Consider the following 19,370-nt stretch of genomic DNA (forward strand, 5'->3'; position numbering starts at 1 on the left):
TTTATTTTGCAAAATAAATACAATTTTATTCTTTTAGGGTTGATTTGAAACAAGCTATTTGATAAATAAATGTAAAAATAATTATATATTTTATATGTATGCAGTGCTCATCTTAAGAGCATAGATTCATTTAAAAATATAAACTGATTTTAATACTGCAAAGACATGGTTATAGTATTAATATTTCTTTTTAAAAACATAACTTGAAATTGTTCTTCTTTGATTCATATGTTCATGTTTCACAGAATGGGGTTGTTGAAGACATATTTTATTTTATTATCATCAGCATTCACTTAAGCTTTTTTTTGTTATAGTATCAAAACTTTCAAATCAGACTTGACTTTCAAAATCAAACAACTATCCATTCATGTGACTCATTTTTGCATAAATATTTTAGTAAAATTTGAATTTGTCTTTTCTATACTTGTAAACAATAAAGTATTTATTTCAAAGTTACTTGACAAATTCCTGAAGAGAGAAATAACCACCTTTGCCTTTTAATCTTTTCCCTAATGAGGTGGTATCTTGATAAACCAACCTGGTGGTTACTCAACTTTTTTTCTTAAGTAGTTAAAAATCACTCAGTGAAGAGTTAAAGGAATTGAATATATTACATGTTTTCAACACCTGGAGCGTAATTTTAACATGATTTACAAAGATAGTTCTCTATAAGGAATATAATTTTTCTGATTTTGACATTTTGATTACCTTGGCAAACTACTGGTGTGCATATCTATGTCTTTGAAATCATGGCAACTAGGTTATTTTATATTCCACCATTACACCGTAGATTTCATTGGGAGTTATACTTGATGTAAATAACGAGTTGATGGGTGCTGACGAGTTGATGGGTGCAGCACAGCAACATGGCACAAGTATACATATGTAACAAACCTGCACGTTATGCACATGTACCCTAGAACTTAAAGTATAATAATAATAAAAAATAAAAATAAATAAAAAAAAACTATCTCTGTTAGTTAGCATTTGATGGTTAATTCGTAGCATATATACCAGCATATATATCACATATATTGAATGTATATTGAATAATAATATATATTGAATAATAATTTTACTACATATATGTAAATGTTGGTATATATGCTGGTATTACACATACTCACCTAACACATAAGCACACATATAGTAACTAAGAATATTGGTTTCAAATTCACAGAGAATTTGGTTTCATCACTTTGCCTTGGTTTCCATCATTGTGGTTAATGAAGATAATATCCAACAAGTGGAGATATCCATCAACACAACATTTATAAATCCCTAGTATAAATTTCAGTTTATTGTCAGAACCACATTCATAGTTTGTGTAGCTTAGGCATCTCTATTCAGATTTCTTTGTATGAGTTTAAAAAAGAAGGATAAAAAACAATGCTTATTATATCTCCTTTAAGTTTATTTTTGAATTTAATAAGCATCAATATTTACCTGTACCTGTCTATTAGTCTAGTCTTTCTAAGCAAATTCCCACAATTCATTGTTACTAATCCAATGTAAATATTACCTTCAAATAAATCTTTGTTTCACCAAATCTACCCACATTATAGCCCTTATGCCCAGGCAGAATTTTCTTTTCTTTGGGGTTCCACAGTGCTCTGTTCATAACCATGTAGAGCAGCAATTACTTACTTACAGATCTGTTTCTTGTAATAGGCCAAATTCTTCTACAGCAGGGAGCATATGCTATTTCCTCTGATTATTCCCAGGTCTCTGTCAATGTTTATTGACTATGCAAGAATACTAAATTGTTTGCAACCATAACTGGAAGGGGAATGGCAAATTTCAAACTTAATCATAGCTGATCCTCACTATAAAGATAAGCAGATTTACCAAAAACCACAAAATTAATTGTTCTGTTTTCTAAAACATTATTAGTAGCCACATTAAAACCTTCAAAATACTCCTAACAAAAATGCCAAAACAGCACAATTTATTATGCAGTTTATTGCATAATATGCAAAGCCATATTAGTAAATATGAAAACAAGTGCCTGTCTCATTTCATCATTTCAAACGAATTATCACTTTGCATTTCAAATTTGTGTTCATCAAGTAATGCAATAATAATTCCAAGTAAAGCACTTGGAATTTGAACATGAGTGCTAATCAGTGGATTTTTTATCCAAGACACAAGATCATTTTAATTTGCTACATTTCAACACATTCAGTAAAAACAGAACAATGCCCAATAATGAAAAATTTACTGTGCATAATATTCAATTGCTACGATTCTTTGTCAGAAGTCATACTTCTAAAATCACCATAAGCTAATAATGTTACAAAGAACATTCTTAAAAAGAATGTTAATATTTATATTTAAAAAGAATATTCTTTGTAACATAATTAGGTTATGGTGATTTTAGAAACATGAGAAAAAACAGATTTTAGAAGTATGAGAAAAAGACTGAGTTCAGAAGTATGAGAAAAATATTTTTTCTCAGTTTGTAAATGTTTTGCAAAGCTGGTAAATTGGGCATTTTATATATTGATTCAGAAGTATGTATTACATGCAGATGCATATTAGCATTCAAACTGTTTATACACATACATTATGCATGCATTTCAAAGTAGTTTATATAATTATATAACATGTCTGAGAAATCTTTCCTCAAAGGAATTTCAACAATTCTTATTCACAGAACTGTAATTACTTTAAAGGAACTACAATTAATATTAATAATGTATGTTGGAAAGCTCCAGGATTGTGGGCACATTAACAGACAAACATCAGCCTGAAAATGTACAATTGATAAAAAGTAAAGGATAAAGTTTAACTGTTGTCTAAAGGTGCCCTTATTCTATAAATCACAGACTTTTCAACACATCTTATGGAACTGAAAATTATTAAAAAATAAGCACCAGTATCTTTAAATATAAATAAACTCTCTGAGTCACTTGCAACAATTGGATACAGCTAACATATTTAAGTATTTTCCTATATTCAAAAAACAGTGAGGTAAGTAAATAAAATTCACTTAATTCAAAAACAAGCAAGGAAAATTATGAATTATTACTCTTTAAAATCTTTCCACCTGTGCTATCTTGCTCCATCTTTTCACAATAGGTAAGCTTATTTCAAGATTGGTTTATATTAAACATCTTCATTACCTTATCCCATTCACTCGACAATCTACACAATCTAACTTTGTCCATTAACATTCCACTGGCGTCACTTGAATTAGTGACCCCCTAATATCCCAATCTATGGTCTCTTGTCAATCATAATTTCTCTTATTTAACTTTTCTGAAGTACCTGTACTGTTTGCTAGTCCTTTAGTTGAAGAAGTCCTGGTCTGTGTGCCACCGCTGTGTCCTTTTTTTTTTTTTTTTCTAATCTTTTGACCTACTTGTTCTCTGCTTCCTGCTTGGAGTGGAGAACCAGCAAAACTCACCCAATGATTGGGACAATGAATACGCTTTTCCAGTGTCATAACTGTAAGGCCTGAGAAATTTAAAATTTGGGTAACAATCAGGAGTCAAATATGATGAAATAAAGAAGCAAATTTTCGGCACGAGAAAAAGTACAATTTTACAATGAAAGACATCATGTTGAGTTATTGTTCTTAAAAAGTTCATTTTGCAAAATAAATTTTTAAAAAATATGTTTAAAAATGGTACAGTCTCTTTGTAGTATCAAATAAGAAAGCCAGCAAGTGTGAATAAGCTGTTGGACAAAATTTTGGATTTTATGCTATGGACAATGGGACATGATATTGATTTTCCCAAAAGTTATGCTGCCAATCTTTTTAAAAATGTTCTTAAGCACTTTAGAATACAAGTTTACCGATACCCATGTTTCAATAGGGCAATATACTAGTGAATACTAAGTATATATCATTAGTCCAGATTTCAGCTCCAGAGCCATACATTCAATTGCCTTTTGCACCTGTCTTCTTTGATATTCAAAGACATCTTAAAATGAATATACCTGACTAAACTCCACAAAATGCCTTTTCCCTATACAAATTTATTCAATAACTTAGTACTTAAACCTTGAATGTAAGTAAAAACACATTAGAATAACATGTAAATGCCCTTTATGTCCAATTCCCACCTATATTTTAGTTTCATACCCTAACACTCACAGACCAGCTGCTTTGTATTCTGAATATACCACGCTTTCACTCTTTTCTGAGTTTTTCCTGATTTTATTTCCTACTTGCACATTCATTCCTCACCTATGTCATCTGGACTTTTTCAAGTTTCAGATTTTCTCCATCATAGTTTCAGCTTTCCTATAATTTAGCTTTTCTCCAGATTAGGTTTTCTCTAGAAAATCTTCCCTGATTCTTCATCTAATGCATTCAGTCCAGATGGATTTGGGTAGAGCCCCATAGATTATAAGTGATTAATTGATAGAGCAACTATTCAATGATTTTAAAATTGCTCATTTACTAATTAGACTTTAAAAATAGTCTGTAAACCCCTTGGAGAAAGAGATCGTGCATTCATGTTATTTATTCTAGTGCCCTGTATAATACTCAAAATATTATAAAGACATTTTATGAATTCTCTAAAATTTAGAATTTAAGAAAAACTATCAAAACAGATTTTCAAAATAAAAGTAAAGCAGAAAATGAATTGATAAAAAATATAAAATCTAAGACCTGACATAATTCAATATAGATTAAAGGAAAGTATATGTGAGGGGAAAGGAATTAATAAAGGAATTGCTGAGCAGAGCATTGGTAACTTGGAAAGAGAAGCTGGAATCCACAGTGACTAAACCACAGAAAAGCAGTGAATCAGAGAAACTGACAATAGCCATTCTGACAACAGAAAAGCAATGCATCTAAAGCATAATTTTATTACTATTTTTGTAGCTATGGAGAGTCATACAAACTATTCTCTCCTGTATTCCTGTAGTTTCTAACATAAGCAAAAGTGAAGTCATTTTTATACCCAGTAACAGCCAGCACTGGGGCAGAGAGTGCTATGAATGTTGTATCCCACGAATTCTTGTTAAAGCCCTAGTCCACAACATGATGGTACTTGGAGGTGGGGTCTTTGGAAGGTAATTAGACTTAAATGAGGTCATGATGAGATTAACATCTCTATAACAGGCAGAAGAAGGACCAGAACTCACTCATCCTCACTCTCTCCATGTGAGAGCACAGTGATAAAGTGGCTATCTGCAAACCAGGAAGAGGGCCCTTTCTAGGAACTGAATCGGTGTCACGCTGCTCTTGAACTTCCCAGGCTCCTGAACTGTGAATTTGAATTCCTTTTCTTTAAGCCAAATAGCTGGTATGTTGTTATAAAAGCCTGAGATGATGGATACGAGAACTGCATACAGCATTATTGTGACAATCAAAGCCTTTGGCTCCAAGGTGGACCACCGTATTTTAGACATATACCCTAAACCATTGATATAAAAGGAAAGGAACAGCACACTTCAGTAAAACCCATTTAAAATCCTTACAATTATAAGATGTAAATACATGTGTTAGAAAACTATATATGAAAACGTATCACATAAGGTTTCTGGGAGAGGTGACAATAAGACAAGTGTTTACTGTATTTGGAATGACATTTGCATAGATAATACAGGATGATGAACATATAAATTTCCCAAAATTCTTATTTGGTAACATTAGATTATTTCTGTATGTATATCTCAATAAAACCATCTTACAACAGATTGTATAAAAGGTACATAAAGAATGGAATAGCTGTCTTGATACAGAGGTCAGTGAATTTAATGTGTGTAAGGGTCTTTACATGTTTTATGGTTCAAGATTTTGAGGTCATAAGGAAATATTTAAAGATTGTCAGTGTATTTATTTCTCTAAAGTCAGTTCATCTACACTTTGAGGATGCTATGAACAGAGAGCTGAAAACGTAGATTTCAAGTCCTCATGATCCAATCTTTTAGGTTTTACCATAGGCGTAGTTGAATAAATCTAAAACAAACAATGTATGATGATGTAGTTTTAGGGCCCCAGAAACAAGGGGCCATTCAGGTTTGTTAAATATCTAGGGGTACTTGGCATTTGGGAATAGTGCTGATAAATGAAGTAGTTGGAATGAGGACTTAACATACCGCCTGTGAAGTCGAATTGAGAGGTTTTAGCCATGATGTCAAAACTGGGTCAAAACAACACTTGTGAAATATTATACTACTTGTGATACAAAGAACCAGTGCAAGATGCTTCCCCAGTTTCTGTTTTTGCTATGAGTAATAAAGAGTGTGTGTCTCTAATTCAGACACATCATATACTTCTGTTCGTATATGTATGTGAAAGTGTGATAGCCTAATGTGTTGACTTGTCGGTAGGTTTAAAATATTAGTTTCTTTGTGGTTTCCAATTATGTGTGTCCATGATCTCTTTTCATGACATCTATTTCCTTATGTATACAATGTCATCTACATATTTGTTCATTTATGCATTCATTCAAAAAATATCTCTATGTTAAATGCAATATACATTTTTATATGTTGATTTGGATGTGATCTTCAAGGAACTGGAAATAAGTAATAATACATAAATATTGAAAATACAAAGTGCAATCAAGTAAATATGGTATGAAAAGCTGAGATTAAGTATTACTGGATGTTCACAATACAATTGTTATTTTTAGTTAGGATAAGGGATATTTAATGAATGAAATAATACATGAATTGAGCCCTAAAAAAATTATATTTTTGTCAAAAGGGAGCGAGGGATTTTTAAGCTAAAGGAACAGACACAGAATGTTTGCAACGACATGTACCACTTTACCATGGAAAATCTTGAAGTGATTCTGAATTACATATCCAGAGCAGTGAGAAATAGCCTGTCAGTGTTAATAGGATTCCAGATGTCACTCTGGAAATTGAATTTCTTTGAAAATTACTTATCATTAAAGGGTATTTAAATAAAATTACTGTATGGAGAAAATCCTGGATTTTGAAGTCTGTAAGGATGCTTTTGTAACAGTATGAGACTAATTTCAAGAGAATAAATAGTAGAAATGGAAGAAATCAGTAGACACATCAGAAATGATAAGAGAAAAATGTGTAGAATTCAATGCCTTACATGACAGAATAGTATAGCAAGTAAAGTAAGCAATCACACATGATTGTAATACTGAAATAAGAAGAACTTTCATGGATAATATAGATTGGCTTACTCAACTTTCATCCCAAACTCTTACTAGTATGCTTTTTTTCACAGTAGCTTCCAGAAAAGTATACACGGCATATTCCAGTTTGTCCTATTCCAGAATGTCCAAGCTGGAATTCTAAATAGCTGAATTTCTAAATATTGTTTAGGTACTACTAATCAAATTTATTCATATAAGACTTACACTCAGAACTGGAATAAGTGGACAAAACGTTAAATGCATTAGGTATCTATTTTCCTGGTATAGATAGCAGCAGATACAATGCATTAACTACTCATTAAGCCAGCCACGGCTGGCTGTGTGATGCTGTGGTCTCCTGCATCAGCAATAGTAACATTCACATTTTTTTGCTTAGCCAATATGGTCAAGTTTCTGCCTCATGTTTTAATGCAATAATGAGTATTTATCACAGTCTCAACAGAGGAAATGTAATTTAGGGGGAAGAGAGTTATTTTAGAAGCTTTGTCTGAAACCTACTATTTAACCTTTCCGATTTATATTGTAAGAAAAGTAATGTCAGGTAAGAACTTATTTTCTACTAAAATTAGTTATTGTTTATAAAGGAAACTTAACCAATGTAATGATTAAGAGGATTTCAATGGCAATAAAAAAAAAAGGGGAAGATTCTATAAGAATGAATGTTTAAAAGAGGGCAAAGACAAATTTGCAATTGTAATATGTGAAGATTTGTAAAAAGGTATAAAGAGATAAGAACTATTATTTGAAAATAGAGACATAAAGAGAAATAAAAATTTGAGGAAAAAATGTGTAGATGTCATGTTGGCAATAGGGTTACATTTAAAAAAATAAAACTAAAGTAGAAAAAAGTAAAAAAAAAAAAGATATAGGGAAAAAACAGAGACTACAGATTACAGTTTATTATAATTATATCCCAAACCAAAAACTAAATTAGGGACAGCTTACCATGTATATTAAAATATGTATTACTAGTATTGGTTAATCAAATAGTAATACCTTCAGTAACAATTTCATCTTCATTTTTCTGTAAGATTAAGTTGTTGAAACAACCAAAGTAATAAGAACATGATGTGTTCTGGCTACCCTAATCCCTTGAAAATGACGTTTCTTTATAGTTAAAGAGACAAAGTGAATAAAAACTGTTTCAATAAACATACACAACTTACGATTTAAAAAATGCTTCTATGTGGCTTTGGCTTGAATTATTGCTATTGCTTTTTTATCATATTAATGATATAATTTCTTTGAATAAATACAATTAAAGAACCATTATATAAATGAAATACCACATGGGCTACACACACAAAAATTAATACTCAATGTTCCTCTTTAAATTCTGTAATTAGTAATAGTTTGACCATGAGCTATCTAACCTCTCTAGGCTACAGCCATGTTTCTCAACAGTAAAATGAGGAGTTGTTTAATATTAACTTTCCTACATTGTTGTGACTCTTAGAGAAACTGTAGAAAGTAGTTAAGAGTTCATACTGTAAAATTATATAGACGAGTCCATTTTTAGCTTTAAAATTTCTGGTGATGTGGCTTTGGGAATTTATTTCAGGCCATTACATCTCACATTTTTCATCCCTAAAAGGATTTACAATTCTGACCTTATACCATTGTTATGAGAATTAAATGAGACAATATATTGAGTATACACATGTCTCATTTATGTATGCATCCCATAGGTGCCGAACATTATTTTAAATGATGTAACATTGAAAAGTTGAACTTATACATGCAATATTCAATAATTATATTAACCTGAAAATATAAATTGTAAAGTTATACAATGTCCATAACTTGAAAATGTAGAGTAATAAATAATAAACCATATTCTAATACTTGTTCAAATTGTCAAATTTTACAAATCAAATAATGTGTAATATTTTATAAAATGGCCATTCCATATCACAACAATAAAGATAATGTGATACTTAATGGCCTTTATATCTACAAAACTAAAAAATAATAAATGGAAAATATCATATTTTTAAAAGTTTCATACATTAACCAATTTTATATTTTATATGTATATAAATATAAACCAATTTTGTATTTAAATTTCATGAAAATTTATATAAAATCAAAGAAAACAAAACAAAGAAGGGCCAAAAATAATTTATGGAATATTAATTACTGATACTGTTCATTTTAATAGAAGCTTGACTTTTTATTTCTTCTTCTTTTAGAAGCAGGAATGGCTGAAAGCTAAAAATCAATAGATAATTGTTAGATGAGAAAGCTTTTACAGTTTTGATAAAAGTCACACCCTATATAGGATAAAACTAATTTCTGCAGATGGCTAGAGTTTATATCACAGATTGTTTGATAATTTCACATTTTTATATGAGGAAACTGAGGTTCAGAGTTCCTGATCAATTTGCCAAGAGAAACAAAGCAATTCTATGTCATCAGAGTGAATAATAACTGGTATGCAACTGGAAGCCATTATCAGCAATATAAACTTCCTCTAGGAAGATTCAGTCACTTGCTCATTCAGTGATATGAGCCATGGCAGCTACGGGGTAGAGTGTCACTTACAATGAGTCTCATTTGTTATAAGGAGGAGGTAGACAGTTATTGTTAGTTAAACATATTTTGGGACTTGTCCAGGACAATCCCAGGAGTATATACCTAATTTCCCAACATTATTAACAGCAGCGCTTTCACTACATAAAGTTTACTGGTTTGGATATAGAATTATATAATCACTTTATTCATAGACTACATAAACCTTATCTCACCCATTCTTTTCCAGTGTTAAAAGACTGCTTACCCTCTACAGTGAGAAGAATCTCTGCCTCACAGTCGTGATATTATGTATTATTTGACCTCTGCTATTTCTTCTCAAGTAAACTTGCTGAATATAAACTTTTGTATTGCCACACTTATTAGTATTTTTAAACCTGTATTATATGTACCGAATGTCATTATTTCTAGATAATCTCTTCCTCTCATAAACAGGTTCTAAAAGTTTACCTTTGTAAAATATATTATTTTCTGTGCTTTTCATAGCTACCCTCTAAAACAATACAGTCAAGGTTACCTTCTAAATTTCCACAGTACAATTGTACATTATTTTTGAAACTATTATATGAAGCAGATATTATATGTATAAATCTAATTTAAATGTCCATAATTTAAATTAGCCCTCTCAGGGGCTAATTGTTTGACTGCTATTTATATACAATATTTATTTCATTTATCTTAAGTGGAAATCTTCTCTGTTGTTTAATATAACTAAATGCATACAGATTGAAAACATGTATATTTTCAGTAATGATAGTTGCAAACCTATACAGCCATTTCACTAGGCACTAAGGGATTAATAGTGAACCAATATATACATGTTCCCACTATTTAGGATGCCCATGGTATCTAAAAGAAAATTTTAGAGAAAATTAGAAATATAAGTTTTCTGTGCATCTGAGCAAAACTAAAGTAGCTGAGAAAGCCTAGACAAGCTGAACTCCAGAGAATAAACAAGTACTTTCTAGGTAGCACAAAGCTAAGATAGCTTTATTTTAGAGGATCATGACCTTGTTTGGATCAGAGATGATGGAGATACAGGTGCACATCAGATAAAATTATTTTGAAAGCTTGAGAAAAGGAAAATAATCCTAGCAAGCAATGACAATATGGGCTGCTAGAACAAAATGGAATCTGGAAAATACACACACACACACACACACAGACATATACAATATTTGGTTCTAGTATTATTTCATCCTTGTACTCAACTTCAAATTATATTATAAAAGTGTCAAGAAAAGAGGGACTGAAAAACAAAGGGAAATCTGATGTGAACCCACTTCCACTCAATTATTGATAAGACCAGTAAAGAGGCAGTCGCTCCAGTATTTGAAGGTTTGAATAATTTCATCTTAATTAAACCTAATTAAAGTGTTGGTCCTATTAGAGCTCAGATCAAATCTAAGAGGAATCTATAAGATTAGGGCTATCAACAAGAAAGAGGAAAGGGTTTGCACTCATTTAAAGTATCAGAAAAATCCAGACAAACATATAAAAAAGAATAAAGTGTAATTCAAACACATAAACACATGTCTTCTTCTTCTCCCTCTCCCTCTCCTTCTCCTTCTCCTTCTCCTTCTCCTTCTCCTCCTCCTCCTTCTCCTTCTCCTTCCAGGCTGGGGTGCAGTGGCGTGATCTCAGCCTCCCAGGTTCAAGGGATTCTCCTGCCTCAGCCTCCAGACTAGCTGGAACTACAGGCACATGTCACTATGCCCGACTAATTTTTGTATTTTTAGTAGAGACAGGGTTTCAACATGTTGGCCAGGCTAGTCTCGAACTCCTGACCTCAAATGATCCACCCACCTCGGCCTCCCAAATACTGGGATTACAGGCGTAAGCCACCAGTCTGCCTGTAACAATTCAATATAATATTCAATATAGTAAACAGAATAATAGCCACAGTTGAACTAGTCACTACATATTATAACAAAACAAAAATTGTAAATCAATTCTCATAAATAAGTAAAACATTTACAAGAAAATTTGGTTATTATAGGTGAAAAGAACATATATTTCAGGATAAAAAGAAAAACTAAAAAATTAAATATGAGAACTAAAAAATATAAAACAAATTAAGATTAGCTGAATTTTCTGATTAGCATGGAAAATGAAAGAAAAATGAGGGAAAACAAAACATACAAAAGGGATTAAAATAAAAAGAGAAATACATAAGAGAAAATGTTACAGAAGATTTTATGCTAACAACTAAATAAAGCATGATAAAACAAAAATCACATTTATATAAAGGATTTTTTACGTCTGAAATAATGATGCTTTTCCCCTAAGACTGAGTATAGAGAAAAATGTCCCCTCTCAGTATATCCATTCAACATCTAGCTCAATGTCCTAACTTTTTGTAAAAACTAAACAAAACACGATTGGAAATTAAAATGTTAAACTGTTTTTCTTTGGAGAGGGTATAATCATCCATATAGAAAGCTCTAGTGAATCTACAAGAAAGCTCATAAGAATAATAAAAAATTTTATCAAAGTTATAGAATACAAGGTCAAGATTTAAAAATTGTAAAAAAAATACATCAAACAGTGTGAGAATTTTATACTAGCAAAAGATCTGGAATTGATATTTTTTAAATATAACTTATAATAACATAAAAAAATTAAATGCTTAGGGTTAAATTGAAAGTGTAATCTGCAAATTGTACACTGAAAACTATAAAACATCACTGAAAGAAATAAGAGATTTGAATACAATAAATATATTAAATCAATTGATCAGAAGACATTACTTTCAAGACATTCAGTGTCCCCCGAATAATCTGTAGATTGAATATAATCCCAATCAAAAATATCAGGAGGATTTTTGTGTACATTTTAAAATCTGATTTTGCATTTACATTAAAATGTAAATACCCTAGAATAACCAATCATTTTTTTAAAGACAACAATTAAAGAACCTAACACTACCTCACATCATTATCACTCAAAAGTATTATTAATCACTATAGTGTTTTCCTGGCAAAATCAAAAGAAATATAGATCAATAGAAAAAAATAGACAGTTAAAAATTGACTCTCACATGTACAGTCAAATGATTTGACAAAAATGCTAGCTAATACAATAGGAAAAGGACAGCCCTTTCAAAAATAGATGCTATGAAAAGCAACTATCCAGAGACAAATAATAATAATTATGACAATAATAATAACCCTTAACTCATAACTTATGCAAGTATTTATTCAAAATATACCCTATATCTAAATGTAAGGAATGCAAATAAACATCTTATTAAGAAAAAAAATACACTCGCTCCCTAGGATTTAGCTATTCGGAAGGAACATCGCTCTCATCCTTGTAACAATAATACAACAGATAATCTGCAAATGTACAACTTTTCTGAAAACCCTAAGAAATCTGTGGTCACAGGATGACCAATTAAACTGAAATGTAAGAAAATACTAGAACCTCCAAGCAAAACTTTCTTATTGGGGCCTACACTGCTGGAGATCAGTAAGAATTCACCTAAAATTTTTAGTGAATTGCTAATGGCCAATTATAATGGGCTAGTGAACCAGTCGAGGCCATAGACACAAAGTAATTGACATCCACCCACAGTCTTATCTCCACAGTTGTCATTACAAGCTTCTAAAAGAGACTGACAAAAGTGCTGAGCATGCATCCTTCATGATATATGTCTGGGAAAAGAATGGCTGTTTTATGCAGGAATACATGCTGGGCACAGAATACAGCAGGTGTGGGGGCAGGCTCATCGACAATGCACCAATCTGAAGGCCCATGCTGAATAATTCTGAATGAGATTCAATATTAAGTAGATATTACATCTACCTAACACTGAGCCTTAATCACAATAGCAAAGAATACTCTACTTCTTTCTACCAGGCTAACATCAAATAAAAAGTAATATGTGCATAGAAATTGGGCAAGAATATCAAGACAAATCTGAGCTGCATCGCAATATGGAAAATCTAAAACTGAAGGTGAAACATATATTGACACAAAACCTCTGGTAAAGTAGTACAAATACTAAACATAAGGGAATTCTACAGGAATATGAAGCCAGTTTGAACTGAGAAAAACCATACAAACATATCCAAAACCCAATTTAATTTCTAGATATATTGATATAAACTCTCATATTAAGGGCCTTTTAAGAATAAAAAAAGTGTTTATTTTTAAGCAGTAAAACCTACTTAACTCATTCTCTATTTTTATACACAAGATGTATAGCTTTCAGCAAAATGGCACAAATTTTTTTCTAAAAAGCAATACAATCAATACATTCTGAAGATGCACAGTAATCAAATGAATTAGACTTTACTATAACACAGGTGTTAGGCATATCAGATGTAGCTCTTTTGCTCTGATTGACATATTAAATCTAGTGGAAAAATGTGGCCAATGAACTTGTGGGTAATTTAGATAGGGAGATGGAAAGAATCAAACAGAAATGCTAGAAATAATTTTTAAAAACGCATAGAACAAGACCAAAAATGTCTTTGAGGGACTCATTTATAAATCTGAAAGAATCAAGAAAGGATCAGTGGGCTTGAAGATAAAACAAACCATGCAACTGAAACTCAAAAAAGAAAAAATATTACCGAAAAGAAAAAAAAAAAAAATACCCTAGAATAGAGCATCCAAGAGCTATAGAAAATTTCATGATTCAATATAAATGCAATAGCAAATCCAAAAGTTGAAAGAGAGATATAATGTGGCAGACAAATTATTTGAATAAATAATGGCTATGAACTTTACAAAATTAATGACAGACACAAGCCACAGATCCAATAAACTTAGATAACAAGAGAGAAGATAAATACATTTGTGCACGCACACATACACAAACGCACATACACATAAGCATGCTGTTTTAAGATGAAGAGAACAAAAAAAAATGAACAAAACTCTTGAATGCAGGGAGAGAGAATAAACAGAGGTAAGAATGGAAGCAGACTTATATAGGCCAGAAGATAATGAATTTATAAATAAAAGACAGAAAGACTTTTTTTTAAAGTCAACCTTCAATTTTAATAACAGCAAAAATACCTTCGAAAATGCAAAAGGAGTAAGGGTTTATCTCATAAAAACCTTCCAGTATCAATGCACTGTGTAGTAGACTGAAAAATCTCCTCACCCCTAACCAAAGGTGTCTATGTCCTAATCCCCGGAACCTGTGAAAGTTATCTTATATGGCAAAGACTTTGCATATATGATTCACTTAAGGATCCTGCACCAGAAAGATTATCCTGAATTATATGGATGAACTCTAAATGTGATCACAATTATCCTTATAAGAGGGAAAGAAACAGAAAGAAATATGAGGGAGGAGAAAGGAACGTGACCATGAATGCAGAGATTGGATTCACGGTGCTACAAACCAAAGAATGCCAGTAACCATCAGAGAATGAGAGTGCAGAAAGAGATTCTTCTCTAGAGCCATATTTGGATGGAATAAAGCCCTATCAATATTTTGATATCAGGCTAGTGTTGCTGATTTCAGATTTTAGGCCTCCAGAACATTTAGTAAATTAACTATTGTGTTAAGCCAACTAATTTGTGTTATATTGTTACAGTAAACATAGAAAAAGTAATAAGACACTACAGAAAACATTTAAGAAACTTCTTTAGGTAGTAAAACTGACACAAAAAAGAAACATGAATCTGCACAAATAAATGAAACCCATTCAGATGTCATATGTGAAAGTGAGCATCAAATTATATTTCTCATTTTAATGGTTCTAAAATAGAATTGGCTGCAAACGCTGGAGAAACTGTTAAAAATAGAAAAAAGCGTATTAATATTAAGCCAGGCATTAAGATTTACAAAGCCATAAATTAATTATGAAAAAGGCTGACAATACAGAAAAAAATAATAAAAACATTAAACAGTTAGAAAACTGCCACTTGAATGGTACCAGTGGCTGTTATCCAATCTTAGTTATACTTGCATTGAGTGTAAATGAGCTAAACACTAACTAAAGGACATATTTTCACATTAAAATTAGAGTAAGAGTTATATTCTATCTACATGAAACTCATTTTTAAATATAAAAACAGATACAGGTTAAAATAAAAACTGTGAAAAAATATGGACAGAAAACACTAACCTTTTACTCTCTACAGAAATATCAGAAAAATCAGAACTTAGAAAATGGAATATTATGAGGAATACAGTGATATGTTCGATGATTATAGAGTCAATTTTTCATGAAGACATAACATCATGCCTAAGAATAAATACAGCTAAAATGAGAACTTCAAAATATGTGAATAAAAAACTCACAGAATTTAAATAAAAATAGTCAAATCAAAATTATAGTTGAAGACATGCACACTCTTTCCTTAGTAACACTTAAAACAAGTAGACAGAAAACCAGTAAAGGGATAGAATAGGTAGCCAACAAGCATATGAAAAAATGCTCAATATCACTAATAATTAGAGAAATGTGAATCACAACTACAATGAGATACCATGTCACACCAATCAGAATGACTATTATTTAAAAGTAAAAAAATAAAAATAAAGTAATGAATTCTGGCTTGGTTGCGGAGAAAAAAGAACACTTATACACTGTTGGTGGGAGTGTAAATTAGTTCATCTTGGAAAGCAGTCTGGCGATTCCTCAAAGAACTAAACACAGAACTACCATTCGACCCAGCAATCCCAATACTGAGTATATCCAAACAAATGTAAATCATTCTACCATAATGACACGTGCAGACATATGTTCATTGAATCTCTCTTCATAATAGTAAAGATATGGGATCAAACTATTAATAAATGCCCATCAATGGCGGACTAGATAAAGAAAATAGGGTCATATGCATCATGAAATACTATGCAGCAATAAAAAGGAATGAGGTCATGTCTCTTACAGGAATATGGAAAGAGCTGGAGGCCATTATCCTTAGCAAACTAACATATAAACAGAAAATCAAATGCCGCATGTTCTCACTTATAAGTGTGAACTAAATGGTGAGAACACATGGACATATAGAGGGGAACAACTGACACTGTGGCCTACTTGATGGTAGATTAGGAGGAGGAAGAGGATAGGAAAAAATAACTTTTAGGTACTATTCTTAGTGGGGGATGAAATAATCTGTACATCAAACAACCGTGAGATTAGTTTTTCTATATAACAGAGCTGTGCATGAACCCGTGAACAAAATCAAAGTTAACAAAAAAAAATAGCAAAGGTAAACAACAGTGCCAACCAACTTGACCTAAACAGTAACACTGCAAGCAACAATAACAAAATAGTTATTATTATTTTTTAATTTGCCTTGAAAATTCTCCAAGACTGACCACATTTGGGATATTATAAAGTCTAATACATACAATAGTTGAAATTCTGAAAATTATGATCTTATACCATACTGGAATAAAATTAACAATCATTAACAGAAAGATAACTAAACTAGACATCTACCTAAATATTTTGGGAAAAAACAGCACATTTTTCTTTAATACAGGGGTCAAAAGGAAGCATTTAATGGAAAATAAGAAAATGTTTTGAAATGAATAAAAATGGAAACTCAACCTAATAAATATGTAGGATGTAGCTTGAACAATGTTTACTGATAAAATTATAATATTAAATGCTTGTATTAGAAAGGAAGAAAACTTTCAAAGTAAGATTCCACATTCAGGCACAAGATATAGAAAAGCATAAACCGGAAACAAACAAAAGAAGAGAAGTCAATAAAATTAAAAGCGGAAAAAAGCAAAGCGGTAGAAAGAAAGAATCTATAAAAGCAAAAGTCATTACTTTAAAATATAAAACAGAAAAGTATTGAATAAGATTGATCAGGAATATGAAAGAACATTCATGAATAATAACAGGAATAGAAAAGGGAGCACTTCTGCAAACCCTATTGATATTAAGAGCAAAATCAAGGAATATCAAGAATAACTCTATATCAATAAATAAGACAACTTAGATGCAATGGATAAATGTGTTTAAATGAACTACCTAAGTTCACTGAAGAAGATACAGAAAACCTGAATAATACTATCTACTATAAAGAAATTTAATTTCTAGTTAAAAACCTTGCACCAAATAACCTCCATATCCCGATGTCTTCACTTGTGAATTCTACCAAACTTCAAAGAAAAAATAATATCAAGTCTAAAAAATAACTAAGAATATTGAGAGGGTGAGCAGCATTACCTGAAAAACAAATAGAGAAATTATAGAAGTGAAAACTATAGACCAATAGTGCTTATAATATATAGGCAAAAATTCTCAACAAAATGCCCGCACACAGATCCCATAATACATGGAAAAAATAATATAGTGTGACAAAGTAGAGTTTTTCCTTGGAATACTAGGCTGATTCAAGAATCAGAATTCGATCCATGTAAATAACCATCCAACAGACTGAAGAAGAAAACATGATTACAAAAATAAATGATTCAGAAAAAGCCTTTGATAAAATTTAACATCCATTTGTGATACAGGTTAGTAATAACCCAAGAATGGAAGAGACCTTCCTCAAACTTATAAAAAATATCTTCAAAACATGCCTAAAAATGTCACATACTTGCTTAGGAATTTTATACTTTCTTTCTAGAAAAGTGCCCAAACTGTTAAAACTTAAGAAAAACATTTGTATCATTTTGCATTTCTACTAGCAATGTATGAGAGTTTCAAGATATATTCCTTGTAGCATCATGATGATTCTAAAAATGTTTTAGATTTGGATTTCAGGTTTTTGGATTAGGAAAGCTCTACCTGTATTGTATATGTCAAAGGACTCAGTAAAGATTTATTTTAATTGAATTGTAATTGAATTTTATATTGTTGTATCTAAAGATATAACAATATAAAATCTTGACTAGACAATTTTCAATGTTAAAATATAAGAAGAGTAAACAAAACGTTATTTTCTGATTGGATTAAATTGTTGAGAAATATCTTATACAAAAGCATGTTAAAAGTTACACTAGAAAGTATGTGATATTTTTGACTAAAAAAAGTGAGAGGATTTAGGTATCATTTGGCTCCACTTGCTTGCATTCTATAGTAAAATTATTGTTTGATTGCAATAGTTAATATTCATTATAGATAAAATAGTTTATCACTCTTTACTATTTAGTAAATATATTTACCAAGAACCGAGTCTTCTATTTTGGATCAAAATACCTACCAGGTTGATTTTCTTATGACGGAAATATAACAGCAAGAATAATAACTTTAACACAAATTAATGTAATCATTTCAAAATCAATGCTGAGTCACCAAAAATAGTTAGAGCCTAGTCACGTAAGTTCTTGTAGTAAATATTATCAGTTTTACACTTGTGACCCTTCTTCCACCTGACATTCACAGATATATAATGATCAAAAGAGTTAGCCATTTATCTCTTCATAAATGTTGCATATTTCACTTGGCTAAACATTACAGTTTATTAATTTTGTCAGAAATCCAGTTACCTTTTTCTTTACTTCCAGCATTGTTTAGAACAAAAGCTCCCTGGTCATGTGTGATAATCTGATTTCTTTTACCCTTGTCAAGATTTATTGTACAACCACCTCCTATAGCTAAATAACATCATCATTAATTTATAACATTTACACTTGTCGTCTCTGAATGCATGTGTACTTATGTACGTGAATATGTACATTTATGAATACACACAAATATATATTTCCTATGCCTCTTTAGCTAAGTGAATACAGATAATTATCTCCTCCCCAGTCTTCTTACCCTGAAATTCTAAATGCATGTTTCTAATACTTCATAACAC

Source organism: Theropithecus gelada, chromosome 4 (genome assembly GCF_003255815.1).
Source record: "Theropithecus gelada isolate Dixy chromosome 4, Tgel_1.0, whole genome shotgun sequence".
NCBI lineage: Eukaryota > Metazoa > Chordata > Mammalia > Primates > Cercopithecidae > Theropithecus > Theropithecus gelada.